The 24,361-nt window shown below is 48.6% G+C and overlaps 1 protein-coding gene across 3 annotated transcripts in view; it reads left to right on the top strand.

Annotated features, from left to right (window-relative positions):
* The first annotated feature begins 239 nt into the window (after positions 1–239).
* Positions 240–24,361, top strand: part of LINGO1 (leucine rich repeat and Ig domain containing 1) — a 408,267-nt gene continuing 384,145 nt past the window's right edge. For all 3 annotated transcript variants that reach the window (XM_019533347.1, XM_019533346.1, XM_019533349.1), the window contains exon 1: positions 240–438. The gene's annotated coding sequence lies outside the window, so the exon portion shown is untranslated. The remainder of the gene's footprint in view (positions 439–24,361) is intronic.

The raw sequence follows: 24,361 nt of genomic DNA on the forward strand, positions 1-24,361 counted from the left end.
TGTATATAACAAAATGTTCTAAAGAAATGCATCTAGTACTTGGAGGGGAAGGTGAGGGGGCACCTATCTAATTGTCAACCTTCTTGATGCGCAAATCTGGATAGGTTGTAGGGCACTCACACAGCATGAACAAGGAGTAGCACCTCACCACAGTTGCCCCGTTCATGCTAGTCAGATGCTGGCCCTGTGGTTCAGTTTACATGCTTACACTGTCTCTCCTGCATTTTATCTCACCCCAGTCTTCTGCACCTGAGAGCCATATGCTGTTCTCAGTTTCTGGAGAACTGAAGGAGCAACCTTTCATCCTCAGCACCTTGGCTCTTATAGAAGACCTTGCTGTGCCAAGGAGAGCTGAGGCAAAAGAAGCTCGCAAACAGGAAAAAAACCCAGGCTGCATCCCCCTGAAGCCCCTACCTAGAGTCTTGTGTATCTACCAAGGTAAGACCTAGACTCACTTTGTTTGTGCTAACCTGGCCTTCCTGTTGTTATCTGGCTTGAGGACTAGTTGCTGCTTGATTACACTATGTCCCCAACTTGCTTAGGTGGGAGTTTGATTCCTTGCGCTTCCGTGACAGATAGGGGCAGGATTTGGGGTGCATTTGGTCTGCTAGTTGGTAGTTGCAGTATCCAGGGCCTGCAGAAGTGTGGTAGGGGAGAGTGCATGCTGCTTTTTTAGGGTGGAGATGTGTGATGTCTCACACTGTGTCTGCAAGAAATGTCTCCCTGCATTGTTTCAAGGGATGATGTAAGAGTTGAATTTAACCAGTCTGCAGAGTCCATGTCAGTGCTGATATTGGTGAGCAGTTTTAACAGATCTGTTGGGAGTAGGCAGAACAAGCTGGCTCTGAGCAGCTCTGCAATAACATACTGATTTGCTAGTCTCAGCTCTCATATTCAGCCTTGTAATATCTTACCAGAATGTACAGCCAGGCTCTAGTGAGCAAACAAACACTCATGTCTGTTCTCCAAGCATTTGGAGGCACCTGTCTAGATTGGTGCTTTTTTGTGCTAGGTGCTGTACATATACCTAGTAAGAGACAGCCCTCTATCCTAAAGAACAAACTAAGTGGGGCATAGGAACAGGGAAGGTTTACCCATGTTTTTATAGTAGATGAGTGGCAAAGCTGGTAATAGACCCAGATCTTCAGGTTGAGCTGGTGAATAGCTCCCCAGTACAGTCCAGTTGAGGGAAATGGGCCTGCTATTTTTCTTCCTGTACTGTGGCTGAAAAAAAGACTTCAGTCTGGAGAACAGTGCATCTTCTTCTCTAAGATGTATGTTTTTCACAGGCATGATTTTTATGAAGAAAACACCACCACTTTCTGTAGGTGACTAGGCTTGTTCACAACGGGTTAACAAGGGATGGCAGCTGGGTGAGGATGACACTAATCTTAAACCCATTGGAATCACATGTTTGTGCAGTAAATGATATTTCCATCAAAGCAATCTCTGTCCTTTTTAGACAATAATGAGTCTGGGCCTGGGTGGGACTCCACTGTTTTGACTAGCTCCACTGATATGCTTCCAATATCATTTTCTATAATTTGTCTTAATAATGCCCTTGAAAATAATGCAAAGGTTTTTGTTTGTTTGTTTTTCTCTCACAGTCTAGGCCTTTGGAGGAATTAGGAGATTTTTCTCCTTCTGCAAGGGGGTGGGGTGTGGAGATCACTATAGCAGCGCTGTTTGGAGTTGGTAGTGTGTTGAGATTTTTTTTGTCCATCAAAGTGACATATACCTCATCATTAATGTGCAGAATGCTCACACGTGATTCCTCTTTGTAACTGTGTTTCTTCTGCCTTTCTCATCTGCCCTCTACCGTGTTGATTTCTGAGGTCGGCTGAAGAAATCAAGCTGAGTTTTGGGGGGAGAGTGGGAAGGAAAAAAAACTGAAACCAAGGGAAATTTAGTTCTGGCATGGCTGCTATGGTAGTGTGTGGTTCAGAGGATGGATTTTGGCTTTCTCCTTCCTCTGGTGCCAGATAACAGGAAGACAAGACCCAGTATATTTCAAACAGAAATTAGTATTGCTGCCAAAAACAGGCAGAACTCAGAAATTGTCTCCCCCTAAATCACAGTCTTAACCAAAAACACCCATGTGTATGTCTGTCTGTCTCGATTTCTCTCTGGAACTGCGATGGTTAAAAAAAGACAAAGTACATTTCTATGGGAATTTGCATGGAATTGCCTGATTCTAGGGGCAGAAGCTTTAAAAATAAATAAATAAATAAAGACCAGCTGTTGTGAGATTTGGCCATGTGGGCTGTGAGCTAGGTGCAGGGATTGCTGAATGAGAGTCTCTGGCTTGTGTGAGACTGGAGGTTGGGGAAGATGATGATGGGACCATCTGTCTTCAGAATCACTGTGTAAGTGGACTGAGGGAATAGCTGTGGAGCCCCATTAGCTTGTTACGAGGTTGTTGCTTTCCCTGCTCACTACTCTTGAGTCAGAACAGCCAAATAATTTCATAGATTTCGTAGACATCAGGACTCGGAAGATCGAGTCCAGCCCCCTCCCCCAGGGGCAGGAAGTCAGCAGGGGTCGTAGGATCCCAGCAAAATAAACATCCCAATGTCTCTTGAAGGCGTTCAAAGTAGGTGCTTGAACCACCTCCGATGGCAGGCTATTCCACACCTTAGGGGCTCGGACAGTAAAGAAATTCTTCCTTATGTCCAATCTGGAACGGTCACGGAGGAGTTTGTGACCGTTCAATCTTGCCATCCCTTGGGGTGCTCTAATGAACAGACGTTCCCCCAGATCCTGGTGAGCACCCCGATAAACTTATAGGTGGCCGCCAGATCACCCCTGAGCCAGTCCCATAGCTCTCAGCTTCTCATCATAAGGTCTGTTTTCCTGACCTCTGATCGTGTGCGTGGCTCTTCTCCGGACTCTCTCAAGCTTCTCCACATCCTTTTTGAATCATGGAGCCCAAAACTGGATGCAGTACTCCAGCTGCAGCCTCACCAAGGCCGAGTACAATGGGAGAATGATGCCCTGGGATTTGCTTGAGAAGCATCTATGGATGAAGCCAGTGTTTTGCTGGCTTTACTAGCTGCAGCATCACATTGCAGGCTCATTTTCATCTTGTGGTCAGTCATGACCCCCAAGTCCCTTTCGTCCATAGTGCTAGCTAGCCTATAAGCATGCTGCAGGTTTTTCCTCCCAAGGAGGAGAACCTTGCATTTTTCAGTGTTGAACACCATCAGGTTCTCATCTGCCCATTTCCTGAGCCTGTCCAGGTCAGCCTGGATCACTATCCTGTCCTCAGGTGTGAATGCTTTACCCCAAAATTTGGTGTCATCAGCAAACTTGGCCAGTCTGCTTCTGATACCAGTGTCCACATAATTGAATAGTATAGGCCAAAGGACAGAGCCTTGAGGGACCCCACTGGTCACAGTGCACCACAATGACTGACTTCCATCAACCGCCACCCCTTGGGTCTGACCACGGAGCCAATTTCCCAGCCAGCGGATCGTGGTGAAGGCAAGGCCACAGTTAGCCACTTTTGCTAAGAGGTGATCGTGGGATACCAGATCAAAGGCTTTTTTAAAGTCAAGATGGAACGCATCAATCTCTTTTCCCTTATCCAGGTGATAGGTCACCTGGTCGTAAAAGGAAATAAGATTGGTCAAGCAAGATCTACGCGCAACAAACCCATGCTGGCTATCCCTTAGGATGTTGCTGTCGGCCAGTCTGTTAATGATGGCCTCTTTGATAATTTTTTCTAAGACCTTTCCTGGGATAGAGCTCAGGCTGATGGGCCTGTAGTTTGCCAGATCCACTTTGCTCCCTTTCTTGAAGATAGGCACCACATTGGCCTTCATCCAATCTTCGGGCACAACACCAGAGCACCAGGAGTTTTCGAAGATCCGCGCCAGGGGCTGGGCTATGATGCTCGCCAGCTCCTTGAGTACTCTGGGGTGTAAACCCTCAGGGCCGGCTGTCTTGAAGGTATCTAGCCTGTCAAGGTGTTCTTTCATGAGGTCAGCATTGATGGAGGGTAAGGAATCTCCCTCACCCGGACCTCCCTGATGCACAGTGGGCAGGGGTGTCCCATGGGACTGGTGAAAAACTGATGCAAAGTACCCATTTAGTAAGTTGGCTTTTTCCTGGGCATCAGTTGTCAGTGGCCCCATCTGGTTTAGCAGGGGTCCACTGTTGCCCTTGCTTTTCCTCCGGCTCCCCACATATCTAAAAAGGACTTTTTATTGTCCTTGATACTTGTAGCTAGTTGGAGTTCAGTTGCAGCCTTTGCTTTCCTGGTTTGTTCCCTGCAGGACCGGACCAGTGCAGAGTATTCCTCCTTGGAGGTGGATCCAGTCCTCCATCTTTTGTAGGTCTTTCTTTTTAGATGCAGGAGGTCTGCTAGTTCCCTGCAGCGCCAAGCGGGCTGCTGTGCCCTTTTGCTGCCTTTCCTCTGCGACGGGATGGACTTTGCTTGTGCATTCAGGATCGTTCCCTAGATGAGCAACCACTCTTCCTGAACTCCCCTCCCCTTTGGGTTGTAGCCCTTTAGGGCCTCACTGACAAGCTTCCTGAGCTTGTCAAAGTCAGCTTTCCTGAAGTTGAGGACTTCTGTATTACTGACCAACTTCCAACTTTACGGCAGATGGTGAAGGTGATCAGCTTGTGGTCACTGTCACCCAGCTTCCTTTCAATAGTTAGATCACTGATTAGGTCGGCTCCTGTTACCAGTATCAGGTAGAGCAGTGCTTTACCTCTCATTGGCACGTAGACTTCTTGCATCAGATAGAGGTCATCCATGCATGAGAGAAAGCTTAGCAACCGTTCGGATTTAGCTGAGCGCTTTTCCCATGAGATGTCTTGGTAGTTGAAGTCTCCCATGACAGCCATGCACCAGGAGTGTGCGGCTTCAGCCAATTCCCTGGTGAACTCCTGGTCAAGCTCTGGATCCTGGGTCGGAGATCTGTAGTAAACTGCCACCATTGTGTCCCCTGTGCTGTGTTCCCCACAGATTTTAACCCAGAGGGTCTCCAGTCGTCCACCCTGGGCGCCTATGTCGGCTTGCAGGGACATGTAGCTTTCCTTGACAGAGAGAGCTACACCCCCACCCCTTTTGTCCACTCGATCTCTCCTGTACAGGGTATAGCCATCTATACCTCTGGCCCAGTCATGGGTGGAGTCCTACCAGGTCTCCATTATCCCTACGACATCGTAATTTGTGTTAAGCAGGAGGACAAGTTCCTCTTGTTTTATTTTCCAAGCTCCTGGCATTAGTGTACAGGCAGGCAAGTGTCCCCTTGGGGGCCCTTGCCTTGCCCACAGATCATTCCAGGGCTGGGGCAGGGGTGGGCTCCCTTAAATGCCTTGGTCTGCTGACTTTGCAAAGGTTGCTCAGTGGGCCAGTAGTGGTGGTAGTCTCCCATCCCCTGGCAGGCTTAGTTTAAAGCCCCGTGGAGCAGATCAGCCAGACTGACTGAGGAGAGCCTTCTCCCCAGTGGAGAGAAGTGAAGGCTGTCCCTTCTCAGCAGCTTGCTGCCTCTTTCGCCAAAGAATGGGCTGTGGTCATGGAAGCCAAAGCATTTCCAATGACACCAGCGCCGCAGTCTTTGGTTTACTGCCTTGATTCTCCTCTCCCTCCTCAGCCCGTAGCCTGAAACTGAGGGGATCAAGGAAAAACACCACCTGTGCCCCAACCCCTTAAACCCTGCTCCCAAATCCCTGTAGTGCTTCATGACCCAGCTGGGAGCGCTCTGAGCCATGTCATTTGTGCCCACATGGATAAGGAGCATAAGGTAGTGGTCAGGGGACTGGAGGAGCTTAGGGATCTTCTCCGTAATGTCTTGGGTTCAGGCTCCTGGGAAGCAGCAGACTTTCTGGGCTAAGGGGGCAGAGTGGCAGATTGCCCCCTCAGGATAGAGTCTCCCATGACAAACATGTTGTATTTTGTCTTAGGGAGAGTGGGGGTGGTAGCTACAGTTGAGCCTGTGTTGTCTGCAGGACCTTGCAGCTTGGCAGGCTCTGCTGGGGCTGCAAGAGGTTCATACCTGTTGCAAAGCTCCAGCAGGGCATTGCCTGCACAGTAATGTGTTCCTGGGGACCCAGCGGTTTCCTGTTCCCTAGGGGAAAGAGGTGTGAAATCTGTTGAAAATGGGGCATCACATGCTTTGACCATACCCATGAGCTCACCTCTTCAGGACACACCAGCACTATGGTTGTCTGCTAAGCCTGTTGGGACTGATACTGAGTCTGGTGTGATGGTACAGGGTGCTTCATCCTGCGGTGCGCAAAAAAGAGCTTATGGTGATTCTGTGTCACTGGGGGGGATGGGGTGGAAGGGACAGCTCCTAGCTGAGGGCATGCTTGCACCCTGATGAGTGCTCAAACCTTCACTTCTATGCAGGGGCAGACACAGGCATGGGCAAACAGGGCAGCTGCCTGGGGCCTGGACAGAAAGGGGGCCTGAAAATGGTAATTTTTTTCCATTGTCTTGTTGTTGTTGTTATCTCTAGCAAAGTGGGGCCTGATACTAACAGTTTGCCTGGGGCCACCTGAAGCCTAGGTACGGTGCTGCTTCTCTGGGTGTGAGGAGGCAGAGACTCCCCAGCAGGCTTCACTGAAAGGCTGTGATGATATCAGGTGCAAGGTAGTGGAGAACTGGGCCCCAGGAGGCTGGCACTGAAGAAAGCTTTTGAGCTGTGCGCTCCTTGTATGTATAAAAACATCTGTGTTCCCAGGCAGGCAGCGTCGGACCCATCCAGTCTGGCATCCAGGGTGTAGCAGGAGCTGGAACCAGACGATTCTGTGGGTTTTCGTGCTCCTTCAGTGTAAAACACTGCCCTGGTGGAGGTCTCATAAGTTAACCCACAATAGGCTGGCTTTTAACCTTGGAAGCATGAAGGATTAATTGCATTAATTCTGGAGATCTCTTATTGTACAGATCTAATCCCTTTCTGAAGGATTTCAGGTTGAAGCGCAGAGTGGAAGGTGTCTGGCTATCCAATGCTTCTGGTCACCACAATGGAGCCAGGAAAAAATTGCCCCCCCCCACATTGCTACTGGTGTTGGCTGCAGCCCAGGCCGGAGATTTTGCCTGGGTGTGGTGGTGTGTCGCTGGGACTTGCAAAACCCAGAGGTTCCTAGCAACAGGGTCTTGCTCCCCTGCTTGGGGTCAGGCCATTCATCATGTTTGGGACTAGGAAGGAATTTTTACCTCATGGCCAGGTTGGTGTGGACTGCTGGGGTTTTTGCCTTCCCCTGTACCCGGGAATATGGTGCTGTTCCTTGGATCTCGTGAGCATATTTGAACAAGCTGCTTCCTGTCCTTGCAGTGGCAGGACATTCACAGTGCCCTTGTCCCTTTGCTTTACCTGTGGTAAATGCAAGGGAGTTTCTGCTGTTATACTAGGTCGTTGTATGTGAGGGTTGTTTCAGAAGTGACATTCGCATGTTCAGAATGGTTTAGACGGGGATGAGCAGGGAGTTGGACTTAGTGACCTCTTGGGGTCCCTTCCAGGCTTGTTTTTCTATGATTTGATGACAGAGAGAGAGAGATACTGGTGTAAGTTTGGGGTGGTGGGTGAAGGGTACGTTTGGGGCGAAGGGGAAGGCAGGTGTTAAGGTTGTTTAACTTGGATACAGAAGAAAAGCAAAGGGCTTTGCTGACCAGACACATGTACCCCATCCATAGGGAGCTTAAGAAAGATGCTGCATAGAGGGACAGCATGAGAGGAAGGCTGTGGAACAACCCCTGACGTCCGTAGAGCGGATGATCTCACCTGGTAACAGCTCAAGAGCCGGGTGTCATGGGAGCCCTTCAGTGTGCTGTGAGGCAGCTCCGTGATTTGCTTCTGCCTTCACTCTGTGGCCAGGACCTGGGGGCCTAGTCTGGGAGATGCTCTCCCTCTGTCGGGTGAGCTGGCAGCCAGCTCCTTCAGCCGTGAGAGGCCATTTTATTGCAGCCACTGAATTGGCTAAATTACAAATGGGAGAGAGCTCCTGAAATGCTTGAAAGCTAGAAGTGTGACATGGAATTTGTGCACAGTGTGTCATTTGCCTCTCCTTTCTCACGTCCCTGACCTGACCAAGACCTATGCCATAGGTGGAGTTCGTGCTGCGTGTGTGTGCTATGCTGCCCTTTTTCCATTTCCCTATTGCCACTTAAACCTGCTATATGAGAGGTCACAGAAGTAACTGGCTTGCCTTTTCTACACAAGTTCAGGCTGAGCAGGAATATGATTGCTGCCTAAAACCATCAGGAGGGTAGACACCAAGGAGGGGGAATATATTCTTAAGGACAAAAGCTGGCATAGGACCTATGGGGATAGACTGGTCATGCATAGTTGAGGTGATATATTAAAAGACTATTGCTAACTGAGGAGCAGGTTGTATCAGAAGGCCAGTCCAGGATAGTGAGGGCAAGAGACTCAAGTAGTCTGACCTTGATAAATTTGTGAACAGAAATACATGCTGTGATGGCAGAAAACTAGATTTGATAGCCTATGAGGTCCTTTCCAGTTATGCTCTCCCATAAGGTGTGATGTTGACAGTTAATAAAGATCCTCCCTTAGCAAAAGTGGTGGGAATGTATGTTCTTCTGGAGCAAAGCTCCACAGGCTTGGTGCTCTGGCTTGTGGCTGAGCACCCAGCTATGGTGGCCATTGTTTCCAAACATGGGATTGCTCTGATTGGCTGGTGCCCCATTGTCTGACAGTGCAAAATAGAGAGAACCACACGTCCTGTTGGACGGTGCAGTATTTTACTGCATTGTTAAGCATCGTGGGAGGCAGTGGGATCAGATGGCTCCAACTAAGCATTGTGTGTAGATGCAAGAGCAAGAGAGAGTTTTGGCCTCAGAGAGATTTCAGAAGAGAATTGCCCAGGGTCAGGCTGCAAGTAAGAGACAACCCAGCTGTCCTAACTCTGTTGCCAGGTCTATATGTGCTTTGACCATCTTCAAATATTCCAGCAGGCAATGGCCTGAGGGCTGGAAGGGGAGAGGCCAGGGCAATGCTATTCTATCTGGATTTCTAGTCCACCTTGGGCAGCAGATAGCATTTCAAGCATTTGCTTTCTATCCTGGCAAAGGCAGTTGGGGCTCCTTTTAAAAGAATGTGTCTGCTGGGGTCAGGAAGTAAAGCATCTGAAAACATTTTCCGCAAGAACTGAGAGTTGCGTGTCCTTTTTGCTGTGCTCAGTCTCCTCCAAAGTTCTTTGATCCAAATAACACACGTGCTAATTGGCTGATCCCACATGGGATGTGGTTGACAAACAAACACCTCATTGACCTGTATGCAATGCCTTGATATTTTTCCCATGGCTCAAGTACACAGTTTAAAAGTGCTTATAGCTCTCTAGCATTGAACTCTCCCAGAAATACTGGCTGGGGTGATTGTATCTTCTCCAGAGCTGACCTCCCTGAGAGGGACTGGCTGTTTGGGTGCATGAGTAGGGGATCAGCTGAAAATTTCCTTCAGCCTGGCCCTTCCCAGAAGGACTGCCTGTGGTAAGCTGGAAGAGCATGGCTTTTCCAGGCCTGGCCTCCCTAGAAGTAAATATCAAGCTCTTCCTCCTCTCTGTGACTCTAGCTGTGCTGTTTTCTTAAGAGTTATTTGACTCTTCTGCATTGCAGTTTCCGGACAAATAGCTTTTAAATAAAAACCCTCTGCTAACTTATTAAGCCCCCTGTCTAGGTCACGTCCTATGCATGTGATTTATGGACTTGCTCTTAACATTTATTAACTGATAAATCGCTGTGCCTGGTCAATTGAAATCCTTCTCATTAGCAGCCTTAGGCTGGGCCTCCCCCTTAAGGTCTCTGAAAGGCTGAGGTGGGTCCTGATGAAGTGGGCATCTTCCTAGCTGCACTCACCTGCCTGTTGGTTGAACATGGACCAGAGAGGCTATTGAGGGAGAGGGAAGGTACCAGATAGGAGATGTGGCATGGGGAAAAATGAAATTCATGAAGATTAATGAGGTAAAAGCTGGCAACAGGGCAAAGAGAGTAGAAAAAACAGATTCAGTCAATTTGTGTGGGTGGCTTATTGCCTGTACAGGGATCCTCTCTCCTGTAGTGCAAGTTGGGAAGTGTGCACTTCAGCTTCTCTTCTTTCCTTCCACCAATGCACATGACAGGAGCTACAGCAGACCACCTCATCTGCAATGTTCATGTCTGGAACCAGATGTCCCCAAAAGGGGCCACTTGGCCATACATGGGAGCTCATCTTCAGTCAGGATCTCTTTTTGGGGCCAGGAGAGCTTGTGGCTTGGTGTTTCCAGATTCTGAGGATGAGTCCTCTAGGTTCCCTGCTCGAGCAGCCCCATATTGTGGGGCTGTACCTAGGAGGAGGGATCACAGTTACAAAGCTGTTCACAATACCTGGGTGCAATTTGCTAGTTTGGTATTGTAGTGCCTGGAGTTAGCTTCTTCTGAACTGGAAGGAGTTCAGAGACCAATAAAAGAAGATCAAGAGACCTGGAGCAAATAACTGGGGTCTAAGATTAAAAGAGTTAAATATATTGGCTCAGAGTTAGTTCAGGCAAGGGCAGAATGAGTCTAGAAGGGAGAGGAGTGCTTCAAGGTAGTGGCTAGGATCTCAGTTAGTCATGGTGGCAGGAAGCTCAAGGATGTTTCAAGTTGAAGCTTAGGAATTCTGCCTAGTAGTGTGGGGCTGTTGGACGTGGGAGGAGGAGTCTTCAAGGGGAAGTGGTAGAAACTGCCTTGTTTGGGATTCATAAAAGTAGAGCCAGCAGAAAGCTGGGAGCCATGCCCTTGCATTGTTTCTGCCAGGAGATGGAAGTGATCCATAGAGAAGTGCCTCAGTTTAATCCATAGATCAGCAGTTCCCAATCCCAGGTTGTGACCCAAATGGGGGTCATGGGGGCAATGCTTGTGGCATTGCACACAAAAGATGAGCTGTGCCGTGTGCCAGGAGCTCCCCTGCCCACAGATCACTGCCACACTCCACTCGCAGCAGTGCGTCGCAGAAAATAAAGGTTGGGAACCACTGCCAGAGTTCAAAGTGGGGAATGGGCTCAGACTATTGGTCCCTGTTGCAGCCCACCTCCCAGGGGTGACTGGTGCCTCGTGGGTCTGGGGGACACAATTTGTGGGCAGGCCCAGGGGCAAGCCCAAAGCCCCATATGCACTCCTATACTTCTATGCCATGGCTTCGTGCCTCCTCTCCCCAACACTCCGCCAGCCCGCACGGCAAAAAAACTCCCTTGTCCTGAGTGGCGCCAAGTCAGGGGCCAATCTCAGGGGGGACACATGCCCCACCTACTAGTCACCTGTGCCACCTCCCCTTTATCTCGGTGCCCCCCAGTCCTGGCATTACCCTGTATACTTTTTGGTGCTCCCAGCCATGTACCCCTGTGCAGCTTTCCTAGGAAGGAAGAAAACTTTAGGATAAAGCTTCCCTGTGAGTTTAAAGGGCACTAGTTGGGTTTGTGCCATCCCTGGCCACCCTCTTCCACATGGTAGGATCTTCAAGCTTTCCATTGCTGCTGCCTCAGTCCTTCCCTTGCCTTCCTTTCCCCACTACTGTTCACCTATGACCCCTTTACCTTGTAGGGGGAGAGGAGCAGAAACTGGTTTGGGCCGTCATCTGGGAACTCCAGAACCCAGAGTTCAGTTCTCAGTTTGGCCGTGTTTCCAGTGTGACCTGGAACAGACCACTGAGCCAGCTGGTTTCTAGTGTGAAAAGTAGGGATAACACACCCATGCCATACAGGAGCACTGCCAGCAAAAAGACTAAGGCATTCAGAGAGCAAAGGACCATTTAAGTCCCTTAGTTTCCTCACCTCCCACCCATCTATTTATCAGAGCCGGAGCATGAGGGAGAAATCTGAATAAGACGGAGGTTATGAGCTGGAATGTGAGGCTCCAACCATTGCAACAGGAGCTTTGATGATGATTTCCTGTTTCGCCTTCTCTTTGTCTCTGTGCTTGGAGCCATTGTTTGACAGAATATTCTAGGTTTTGCTCATGGTTTTCACTGCACAATCGGGGCTAATGAGCACTCCTTGGAAATAAATTGCATACTAAGCACAGCCTTGTGGTGCAAAATAAACAGTTCCCAATTGCTGGAGCTGCCTTCTCATCTGCGATCTCCATTCCCTCTGAACCCGCCAGCTCAGGGAGGCAAGGCAGGAGCACAACCCTGCTCTCCACTGTGTTGTGGATTGCATTGGAAATCTAACCCAGCCTGATGTAGCCTCTGATCCTGCCGCTCGGGATATAGTAGACGACTATGTGTCCCACATGGTGGGACAGAAGCATGGCCCCAAGTCGGTAGCTGCAAATCAAAACCTTGTTTTATCTCAGCAGCTCTGATTTCACTGCAGTTTTTACCAAGATTGTGGGGTGTGTTGGAGTAGGGGGTTGCTTCTCATATTGCCTACTCTCTTTTCTGATATGGGCTGGGGAGGGAATGGGCATGTAGGGGGAAGCCTTCATATGCAATATGAAGTGTTGCCAACTTGAGGTTTTTAGCATTGTTTTTCAAGCCTATGCTTTGGGAATGTGAAAAACTTAGCTCATTGTTTTATCTATATTTATGTGTCTTTATAGATATATAAAGATAAAAGAACAAGCTAAGTTTTTCACATTCCCAAAGCATAGGCTTGAAGAACAGTTGTGGGAGTGACCAGGCCAGTTGCTGTCACTTCTAAGGCCTCTCTTGTGGTACTGCTTGCAAATGAATTAATGAACTCAACTCCTCTGGAGGCAGGCGGCCAGGTTTACATCTCACCAAGGAGCTTTCAGAGCTGGTTCCGAATCTTGTGCAATTCCTGCTTGGGGTCCTGTGGTCTTCAGGAGAGCTCCAAGTTGACGTGTCTGGCTGCCTCTGAAGCACTCTGGTGATGCAGCATACCCTGCTAGGACTATCACTGAGGCTTGACCCCAACCCTTCAGTGCTGAAATCATGAGTTTGTACCCTTCTAACTGCCTGAGGTCCCCAAGGTGGAGGGAAAGCTGTAGCTAATTTGCAGCTGGACCGAATCAGATGTTAGTGGGTGAAAGAGTTTAATGAAAACCTACCGTTTTTGGGGTTTTTTTTCTGGAATCAGGAATATTTTGTTTGAATCACCTTGGCCTTGACAAACTGGCACTGGAAAGAAGGCAGATCCCCAGGAAGCCTTCTAGATACCTGCTGGGCCCCGGGGAAGTTCTTTGTTCCCTGAGCCTGTGGTTCCAGGCAGCCAGACATGACAAAGCTTCCTATCTCTCTGTCCCCAAGGTGGGAGTTTGAACGCCTGGCTCTAATGAGGACTCGGCTCCTGGCTGTGTAGTAAGGAGTATGGAAGCTCTGAGGAACCAGTGTTTTCAGGCTTCCTGTGGTGGAGCCAAGAACTGTCCTAGGCACGTCTACACAGCTTCCCAGGCATGTCCTGGGAGGGATGTTTCCCATCATGCCTAACTTACCTGTTCCTGCATGTTCCTGTTCCTGCTGCAGTGAAGCATTTGGGAGAGGCAGGGGAAATGCTCTTTGTCTAGACAGGCCCTAGCTTGTTTTTCAGATGTGCTCACTCTGCTCCCTATGGGGAAGCATCAATCCGCCTTGCTTGGCTTTGAAAGTGATCTTAGTATAATACCATTGCTTTTGCATTTCCTCAGTGTGGATGAGGCTTTAAATAGGCAACAAAGCCTGGGCTTGCTCATGCCTCTGCAGTGCCCACAGGGAATACAGCCCTGGAATTAAACTGTGGCTGTCAGCGTTGTCATACACACAGCTAAAAGTGAATTTTTCTAGTGGTGAAGCCAACATCTTAGAGCTATTGGTTCTGATGTACCCATGATTTGCTGAGATCTCTGTCTCCTTCATCACTTCTCTTTCTGTCTGTCTCACTCAAATCCCAAAGCAAAGACCAGAAACTTGCTTGCTGAGGTTCTTTTTTGTTTTGTTTTTTATTTTTAGATTTATTACTAACCTCTGAAACATCCATGCTGTGATGATTTGGGGAGCCTGTGTACTGCTTAGAAATAGTGTTTGATATAGAGGATTCTCTCTATCTGTAGGCTTCATTTTGATTGTGAGTCTCTTGTTCAATATGTCCTTTTGGTTTACTTTTCCCCCTCGCCCGATTGGACAAAGATTCCAGGATGTCACCAGTGTCTCAGGACCATTAATAGCGGGCTGTTAACTTGAATGGCCGCTGCCATAATGGCGACAGCTTGGGAGAAGCTGAATGAAAATAAAACAGTTTCCCCAACTTGTGCAGGGAGCAGTGACATTTCTCTAGAAACAGGACAAAGAAGCCAGGTGTTGGTAAGTCCCTCTAGAAACACAAAGGCGGAGAAGTTGAGAAGGAACTGGTAGGCACCAGTGGCAGGAATGAAGGAGAGAAGTACGCTCAAGGGAGTGGGGAATGGTGTCCAGGTGTGTGTGGGTGTGTGTACAATATGTGTGTTCTTGTGTCAGCATCTATAAAAAAAAAAAAAACTTACTGTAGTGAGGAATTCTCAGCCTGTTTGCTTTCGATTCTCATGTGTCACTGATGAGTGGACTATAATCCCATCATATCCATGACTTGGACCTTTAGAAAAGGGGTGCTCACACTACTGGGGAGCTGTGTGCATGTGTAGGCATCACACGTTGGCCTTGGGGAGTGAGGCTAGGGTGCCTGTGCTACAAGGCTTTACTTGTGTACAGGCAGTACGCAGAGCCCAAATCCAGGAGGGGACCTGGGAGGCCAAGGCAAAGGATTGTTGCATCTTAGTGGGATTATAGAGGAAGCTCCAAACTAAACGAGCCAGATGTGGTGGGACCCAGCTCCAAGAGCTCTGCCAGGACATTTGATCCAGGAAAACATTATTGCACGCAAGCTTCACAGCCGGAGAGCCTTTGATTGCATGTAAACCTCACTTTCACACATGGTGAGTTGTGTTTTAAAGAGGAAAAAAAAGTGCTGGTCTTAAATTTATAGCCATATGTGTAGGATATGCCCATAATTGGCCAACATATATGCAAGGAGTCTGTATGTAACAGGATTCTGAATGCCAGCCAGCATGGCTTCATCGTGGGCAGGTCTTATCTTACCAACCTCCTCTCCCTTATCCAGGTGGCGAGTTACCTGATCATAAAAGGAGATGAGGTTGACACTATACCTTGACTTCCAAAAGGCCTTTGATCTAGTGTCCCACAATGTTCTTGTGAAAAAATTGGAGGACTGTGGGCTTAACTCTGAGACGGTTAGGTGGGTAGGGAGCTGGTTGCGGGGTAGGACCCGGAGAGTACTAACTAACTAATCTGTCTCGTCTTCATAAGAGCCCTGTCCTTCAGGGCTCGGTGCTTGGTCCAGTGCTTTTCAACATCTTTATCAGTGATTTGGATGTGGTGGTGAAGAGCTCACTAGCCAAATTCATGAACGACACCAAGTTATGGGGGAAGCATAGTCATGCTTGAAGATAGGCTGCAGATACAGGTGGACCTAGACAGGCTAGCAAGTTGGGCAGATCAGAATCGGATGAAATTCAACGCCAAGTGCTCCACCTGGGGACAAAAAAACCCCTTATATACCTACAGGCTTGGCAACACCAGACTGACCAGCACCATGAATGAAAGGGACCTGAGGGTAATAATAGACCACAGTCAGTTTGAACATGAGCCGGCAGTGCGACGCTGTAGCCAACAGGACAAATAATACCCTGGCATGCACCAATTGATGCATCTCCGGCAAAACTGGGGAAGTGATTCTTCCACTCTGCTTGGCATTAGTGAGACTGCAGCTGGAGTACTGTGTGCAGTTCTGGGCACCGCCCTTCAACAAGGACATGGTAAAGCTCAAGAGAGTCCAGAGAAGGGCCACCTGTATGATCAGAGACTGCACAGAAAGCCATACGAGGAAAGACTGAGGGACCTGGGACTCTTCAGCCTGAAAAAGAGAAGGCTGATGAGGGACTTGATAGCAGCTTACCTGTTGGCTTATAGGGGCTGTACATTAAGGGCTCGGTGAACAACTGTTCACCAGGGCACCCTTGGAGAGAACCAGGAGTAATGGTCACAAACTCCTGGAAGACCATTTCAGGCTCAACATTAGGAAAAACTTCTTCACAGCTAGGGTGTCCAGACTGAAATAGGCTCCTTCCAGAGGTGGTGCAATTGCCTACCCTGGAAATCTTCAAGAGGAGACTGGATGGTCACCTGACTCCCAGTTGTCTTTTCTGCCTGGTGCAGGGGACTGGACCCAGTGATCTCCCAAGGTGCCTTCCAGCCTTGCAATCTATGAAACATGAGATTACAAAATATGAAATGAGGCCCTGCTTCAAAATATGAAATTAGGTAAGGAAAGGTGAAGGAGTGCAAGGGGGCTCAGGGCTATGGCAGTCCCAGCCTCTCCCAGCAGGGGTGCTGGAGCGACTTGTGACTCATCTCCTCCTAGGCAGGTTCTCCTTGCTGATACTTGGTGTCCCCAGCTGGGAGGGAAGCCTGGGTGTCATGGAGCTAGTGCCAAAGAGCTGTTCAAGCTGTGAATAAATCGGCTCTTCCTGAGAGAGTTCAGCATGCTGGCTAAGAATGAGGGGGAAGTGTTGGCAGAACAATGTGACTTGATTCATTTGCATTTTTCATGTCAGGGTCAAAAAAAACAAAACTGCAGTTCCTCTTTGAGAAATTGAAAACACCCCAATTAAAGGATTGTGGTATTTGAAATGTCTGGGGGGCCTTTCCAGTCAAGAGGCCCTTGTGAATAATAAGTCCTATGCTGGAGGATGGAAGGATTTGGCAGCACGTGGCAGAGATGTGTGGAACTGGAGCGGGAGGAGGGTGCAGCTGTGTGGTGGTGGCAGAAGGCACAGTGGGACTCTGTTCATCAGAGCTCCCCCTACCCAAGCTTCTAGGAATTTCTGCATCTATTATTGGATACTTGCTCTCGTCCTGGCGGGCATGGTGTGTCGGCATGTGGGGCCTGCCTTCACGGGCAGTGTTGAATTCACTGCCAAGCTGCTTTGTCTAGTGAAAGAAACAGGTAAATGCTGACTTGGGGAGGAGAGGAAGAGTGGAGAGGGGCTGCATGGCTCCACTGATGCTTAGTCTATGGCCAGTTGTCTGAGATGACTCTTGCGATATCCCTTCCTTAATCAAAGCAGATCTGGGCAGGCATATCAAAGCCTTCCCCAGCCTGGCAAGGATGTGCTGCTGTGGGTGCTCACTGAAATGCATGACTTGGCTGAGGAAACACTTTGATAACTAGGATCTTGGAAGCTCCTCTTTTATTTATTTATTTTTGCTACAAGACTCAAATGGAAATCCAGTGTCATCAAAGGCTGGATGGGTTTTGTAAGCAGGGATTTCTGTTGCTTGCATCTGAAAGTGGTGTTCAGTCTCTTGCCTGATACCAGTAGGCTCAGGCTGTTGCTGGAGGCTTGCATGCATGAAGTTCAGAGAACCAAAGTCTAGGGCATTACATTCCCACACGGCCCTAAGGCATCATACAGATATTCAAGATATTTGGCGGTGGGGGGTGGAATCTGAGGATAACAGCTTGTTAGAAAGATGCCCTTTGCTTCCTTGGTATACAAGACTGCTTTACAGGTGGGTAAAGCAGGGCAGAGACTAAGTGATTTGTCTAGTGAGTTTAGAATGGACATGGGAAGATGTGGCCTTGCTCCGATTTGCATGAATATTGCTACGGTAAATGTCCCACCCTGAGCCTCAGCTTTTTCCATGGGTGAAGCAGGAATGTGAGAGAGGAGCTTGGGCCTTCTTTTAACCAATCCTCGTAAGCAAGAGAGCAAAGGCCACACTAGCCACAGACCAATGCCCTTTGGGAACCTCTTCTGCATACAAGTCCAGTGCTTGTACTAAATAGCTTTTCACCTAAAGAGAATGAAAAAGTATTTTGCCTGAAAGTCTCTTCTAAGCATATATTACCTAGGTGCTTCCCTGTCTTTGTATTGTTAGGGCATTGGCAGTGCCCTCCTTGCATCTGCTTTTACTTTTTTGGCATGTTATATAGGCTGTGCTTGGTGCTGTTCCTTGTGGTCATGGAAGAGGGTTGGAGAGGGTTATTTCTGAACAATTCCTTTGGTTCACAATACCTTATGAATGCAGGGAGTTAGGCAGTGGTGCAGGAGGGCCCCTCCCAGCCCAATATTCCATCCCGAAATCATAGAATCATAGAAAATTAGGGTTGGAAGGGACCTCAGGAGATCATCTAGTCCAGCGCCTGCTCGAAGCAGGACTGTCTCCAACTAGATCATCCTAGCCAAAGCTTTGTCTAGCTGGGTCTTAACCTCCAAGGGCGGAGATTCTACAAGCTCTCTGGGTAACCTATTCCAGTGCTTTACTATTCTCTTAGTGACAGAGGGTTTTTTTCCTAATATCTAACCTAAACTTCCCTTGCTGCCACTTAAGACCATTGCTCCTTGTTCTGTCAACTGCCACCACTAAGAACAGTCTAGCTCCTTCCTCTTTGGAATCCACTTCAGGTAGCTGAAGGCTGCTATCAAATTGCCCCTGAGCCTTTCTCTTCTTCAGACTAAATAAGCCCAGTTCCCTCAGCCTGTCCTCAGAAGTCATATGCCCCAGCCCCCGAAACAATTTCATTGCCCTCTGCTGGACACTCTCCAACTTGTCCACATCCTTTCTGTAGGGGGAAGTCCTGACTGGACACGATATTCCAGATGTGGCCTCACTAGTGATGAGTAGAGGGGAATAATTATTTCCCTTGATCTGCTGGCAATGCTCCTACTAATGCAGCCCATATTCAGTTGCTTGTCTATTGTAACCCCCAGGTCCTTTTTGGCAGAATTGCTGCTTACCTGGTTGGTCCCCAGCCTGTACCAGCACATAGGATTGTTCCATCTTAAGTGTAGTCCTTACTGAACCTCATGCAATTTCTTTTGGTTCAATCCTCCAATTTGTCAAGGTCCCTCTGAATCCTAGCCCTCTGTCATCTGCAAACTCGATGAGGATTCACTCCATCCCATCTTCCAGGTCTTTGATGAAGATATTGAAAGAAACCTGTCCCAGGACTGACCCCCTGGGGCACTCCACTTGATATAGGCTGCCAACTATATACGTTGAACCATTGACCATTACCCTCTGAGCCTGACGATCCAGTAAGTTTTCTATCCACCTTCTAGACTATTCATCCAACCCATTCTTCCTTAACTTGCTTGAGTGTATGTTATGGGAGACCATATCAAAAGCCTTGCTAAAGTCAAGGTATATCATGTCCACTACTCTTCCCACATCCACAGAGCCAGTCATCTTGTCAGAGAAGGTGATCAGGTTGGTCATGTGTGACTTGCTCTCTTGATGAATCCATAGGGACTGTCCCTAATCACCTTATCCTCCTTTCTTGAGGACCTACTCCATGATTTTTCCAGGGATTGAGATGAGGCTGTAGTTCCCTGGATCCTCCTTCCCTGGCCGGGGGGGGGGGTCTTGTAAATTAACCAGGCAGATGTCCATAATGCAACTTCAGTGATTGATTCCCTGGCCAGAGGAGGCAGGGCTTCTTGCAGCCTTAAAGATTTTGCCCTGGGGCCTGAGAGAGAGCAGGCCTGAGTTCTTCCCAGGAAGAGCAATGGGTGTCCCAAGAACTTTGTTTTCATGGGTGCAGCTGTAGGGTACAGCCTGCCTCTTGGGCACACAGGACTCTGAGCTATAGAGCACAGTGCTGTGGCACCCTCTGCTTCCAATGCATATGGTAGCCATTGGTTTACCCTCAGAGGTGGAGGAGGGGGCTGTGCAAATGGTAAGGGGAGAGAGGAAAACCTTTAAACATCTCACACACAACCAAATTGAGATGAGCATGACACTTGGGGGAAGGAAGAGGGGATACATGAATGAAATCCTACAATCCCTGATACCTTCATAGAGCTTTAACAAAGCAACCAGTATCTTTATCTCTACTGTCTGGATGGTGAAACTTGTAGCATGCAGCATGACTTGAACTCTGGCAGCCCAGCTGGGCAGTGGCAGAGCTGGGACTAAAAACTGGCTTGAGTGATAATCCTATGCTGTATGCACTGAGAAATACTGTTCACTCTCATATTCCCATTTTCTCTGTTCCCCTTCTCTCCAACTGTGGTGGCCCCCTCCCCAGCATGTCATCCATGCAACACTGGGGGCTGCCTCCACTGTGGCAGATGGAGTCTATTCCACACAGAAAGCCGCTGCATGTGGTCCTTCACCCTTTCATTTCTTTTTCTTTGTTCTGTACTTCTGCCCCCACCCTTTTCCCCCTTCCTTTAATATTACTGGAACAGGTCCTGGAATCCCAAGGTCACATGATGTGAGTGAAGCGGTTAATGGGTTTGCTGTCCGTCACTCCTGTGCTATGTGCATGTTTCCCCCCTTCTCTTTTCTTTTTTTCCATACAGTCACTGCACCTGGGCATCTTTCCTCCTTTCCTTTATTTATTTTTTTTCTTGTCCTACTTTTTCAAATCCTGCGGCTGCCACTGTCCCAGTAAATAAGCTGAGTTTGGAGAGGCTGGCCTCTTCTAACAGATAGCCACATTCACAACTTTCTTTGGGTGTGGTGCTTGCATGTGGATTTGGAACACTCTTGAAGATCAGAGTTGCTAAAGGTGTGTGCATGTGTGTGGGGGGAGGGAAAGGGGTTGCTTTGTCTTTCCAAACTTGTTATGGCAAAAGGCTCTGACAAAGGATCTGTCCATCACTGACATTAATCGGTGTCCCAGCAGGGCTTGCAAGATTTAGCCCAGGGGAGTGGGTGTAAAATAGTTGGTTGGGGACACTTTTATGTTGTCCTGGGGACTGGTCTGGCACCTGAAGTAAGTTGAAGGCTGTTCTAGCCTCTTGAGAGGACACCTCAGAAGCTAAGAATACCAGAGCATAGAAATGTTCTAGCCCCTTATTTTGGGGGAAAATGAGAAGCAGGGTAAAGGGTAATGCAGAACCTGTGGTGTAATGGGCAGAGTTGGTGCCCAGAAGAAACCCTGCAGGGGAGGAGGAGGGGACCATAGATTCTGAGGGCCTGGGGGGTGTCGGGACGGGGCAATCTTGCCCATGCTGGGAACTGAACAGTCTCTGGCTGAGGTGTCGCCACTGCAATGTGATCTCCCTGCCCTAGCTGTTGCTCTTAAAGGAGCTGCCTGGGGACATGGAGTTTCTGGCATGGGGGTGCTGCTGGGCCCCAGACCCTGCAGGGGTGGAGGGGATTCCAGCACTCCTAACCTGGTGTTTTTCTTAATTGAGTGTCTTGGGGAACTGCAAAACGGCCAGTGATGATGAGGCTTGTACAACCTCGGTCACCTCGAGGGTCTCAAGTACTTTGCCTGGCTAAGTGGGACTGCTGGGAGCATTCATACTGGGCCGTGAGGGTTGAAACCTTACGACTGGTTCAGGATGGATCAAAGTGAAAGCATTTGCCCAGAATTTTTTTCTCTAGTCAGCCTCGCTGTTGGTCATGCAGTTGATCGTGGCTGCTTAGTCAGCCAGGTGTGGAGACTTGGCTGCAAAGTTTGATTATGTGGGACTGCGGGGGGCAATTGACCTGTGCCATGAGGGGTGAAACCCCATGGCCGGTGCAGGATGGACTGTAGTGAAAGCATTTGCCAAGAGTGTTTCTCACCTGCTCCTAGTCATGCTGGTGCCCAGAACTCCCAGACCTCTACGGAGGGGTGTTCCTAAGCAGGTGGTTATAGCCGACTTTGCTCCTTTTTTGCACAAAGTACTACAAAGCAACAGGGACTAACTTCTGAACTGGACCAGTCGTCCTCCATAAGGTGCACATACAAGCACATCCCTTTGAATCTGCCCCAGTTGGCCCAACAGCGATTCTGTGAGGAAGGAATATAGCAGGGGTAAATAGCCCCTCTGGAGTGGTCAGTAGGCTACCATTTTGCCTCCCAGGAACAGTTGGCAGAGGCATTTACCACATTCTCCACCAGCTGCCAATACCTCTAGGACTAGCCACCTGGAGATGGATCTCTGCATAGAAATATGCTTGAAATATTTACTTCTTTGGTCCCTGCTCTACTGTAGAGGTGCAGAAATGTGGGGCTGGTGGGTAGAAGCCTGTGACAGATGGGTTATGGACTGTCTTGGAAACATGAAGCTGCTTTTATGTAGTATTGCAAACAGCAAAGGACTGAAATTTTTATGGTGGGTACAACTCATTTTGGAGACTGTCTTTGTCTTTGGGTGAGTATACAACCAAAGGTGAGGGGTGGGGTGAAGAAAGGGGAGAGTCCAATATTGTTTATTCTAATTTTTTTTCTAAAAGAAGAAAATACAGCCCCCTCCCCACCAGATTCTTTTTTTAATAATAGCAACATTACATCAACAAAATTGGGCACGTCAGGAAGTGAAAAAATGTAACTCACATTGCTGTGATAACCCGTCCCATTGTATGTGTCAAGCCCAAATCCATCTGTGTCCATTTGGTGTTAATGGCTTTACAGTAGCATCACGTTAGCATGAGTGAAGTGAAAACTGGGCCCTTTCCATATCTTCAGGATACTTCTTGGGCATAGTGGGCAACAATATCTGAGAGTTCTCATTTCTTGGAAAACTAGCTCCTTTCTGTATTGCATCTTTGAGGCATTTAAATATGTCACTGTTACATTATTGTGGAATTTTTACATATAATGTCAAGAATATATTTCAAGACTTTTCTAGTGGAAACTTGCTTTTCTTTTCTTTCTTTCTTTTTTTTTTTTTTTTTTTTTTTTTTTGAAGGGCACTCTCATTATCAGTTATCTTGGCATATCAGAATTTTTTTGTAAGCACGGCAGTAAGCCCTTGTTGGTTTCAATGTGCAATAGTCTGTCTGTCCTTCTTGAATAGAATAGTATTTGTCTCTTTTCATAACCCAGTCTTAGTGGTCTCATTTATTCTTACAATTTTTTTTCCCTTCAACAAAAGAAAGTGTGTGATGTGGAGAAGATGAGGGAAGGAATTTATTCCATGGGTAACTGTGTGTGTCTTTGGGAAATGAGACTTCTTCCTCCATCCACAATGATAAGGTATCTTTCCACTGGTCACTGAAGCATTACGAGGCCAGCTCTTCCCACAGCTAGTTACCTGTGCATTGTAATGAGTTTCCTAGCACAATGAAACCTTCTGGCAGCCATTAAGCAAATACTTGATTGTGAATCCACCCACAGAGGATGCATTCAGAGTAGGAGTCAGTGGTCACGCAGCCACCTTGGTGAGCTGATGTTCTGCTAATATTGGATCTCTCATACTCTCTTATGCGTGGTGCTTGGGGGTGCAAGCTAGTTTGAGCTGAAGAGGTTCATGCCAATGGCTCTTCAGGCAGAATCTTGTTAACTCCATTGTTCAGACAGGGAGCTGAGGTGCCAAGCAAACAAGTGATTTGTCTATGGCCACTCAGGAAGCCAGTGGCAGCGGAAGGAATGGGATCCATGTCACAGGAATCCTGGGCTAATGCCCTGGTCACTGGACTACCTAAGCTTTGAGGTCTGTCCCAGCCACTTATGGACAGATATTGTTTCTGGAAAGTCCCAGAGAAAGTATAGGATTATTGGCCTCTGTATTCTGGTCAAATGCCACCTCAAGTAGCCGGGGGTAGCCTTCAGCCAGCCAGTCCTAGAGGGTGGGGCTAAATTTCTACAAGAGGGACAACAGATAAAGCGTTCTCTTGCCTGAGACGCAGCATGGAACATCTTTGCCTCAGAACAGGGGTGCCCTGATAGAGACTTTCTTGGCTGATGCCAGTAGCTCATTATTCACCAAGTGTATTGGCTGATACCAATCTGATGACCAATTTATAGGAGCACAGCTGAATGGCGTGGAGAGCAGCACCCTCCAGATAAGTCTGTGGAGGGGAGAGGATGTGGAAGGGGCATGGGCGGGGGGCACAGATCAAGGGCCCCCACGGTGAGGGAGGGAGTGGGGCAGGAGCTGGGGCTGGGGGCACGGCCCAGCCAGAGCAATGAATTGGGACTCCAGGGCTGGGACAGAGCTGCAGGTGGCTCATCAAGGGGATCAGTGTCCTGGTGCTTAAAAACAGTGGTGGGGGTGCTTAAACTAAAGCTCATAGAATGAGCTTTAGATCAAGCAACACTTCCACCATTATTAAGCATGGGGATGCTTTCAGGAGCAGAGCTGAGTGGGGTGAGGGCAGAGGCAGGCTGCCCGCTACAGGCTCAGGGCTCTCTGCTCTGTGCTTTACCCCAGGGAGCTGCGTGCTGGCTGTACCGTATCCCCTGCCCATCTGGTAGCAGGAGGAACAACTCGTTGCCCCCACCACCACTGGGCAGGCAGGGAGCGTGTGGCTGGCACAAGGTTCCCAGGTGAAATGCAGCAGGGTGGAGAGCCTTGAGCCCGCAGTGGGCACCCAACTTCCTCCCTATGTACAGATCTGGGGGGGGACATGCTCCTCCTCCATGCATCGCCTGGGGATGCGCGCAGCAGTGGGGAGCTGCCCACGGCTCCATCCTGCTCCCTGCTCTGGCC

Source organism: Crocodylus porosus, unplaced genomic scaffold, assembly GCF_001723895.1.
Source record: "Crocodylus porosus isolate Cpor-Errol unplaced genomic scaffold, CroPor_comp1, whole genome shotgun sequence".
In the NCBI taxonomy this organism is placed as follows: Eukaryota; Metazoa; Chordata; order Crocodylia; family Crocodylidae; genus Crocodylus; species Crocodylus porosus.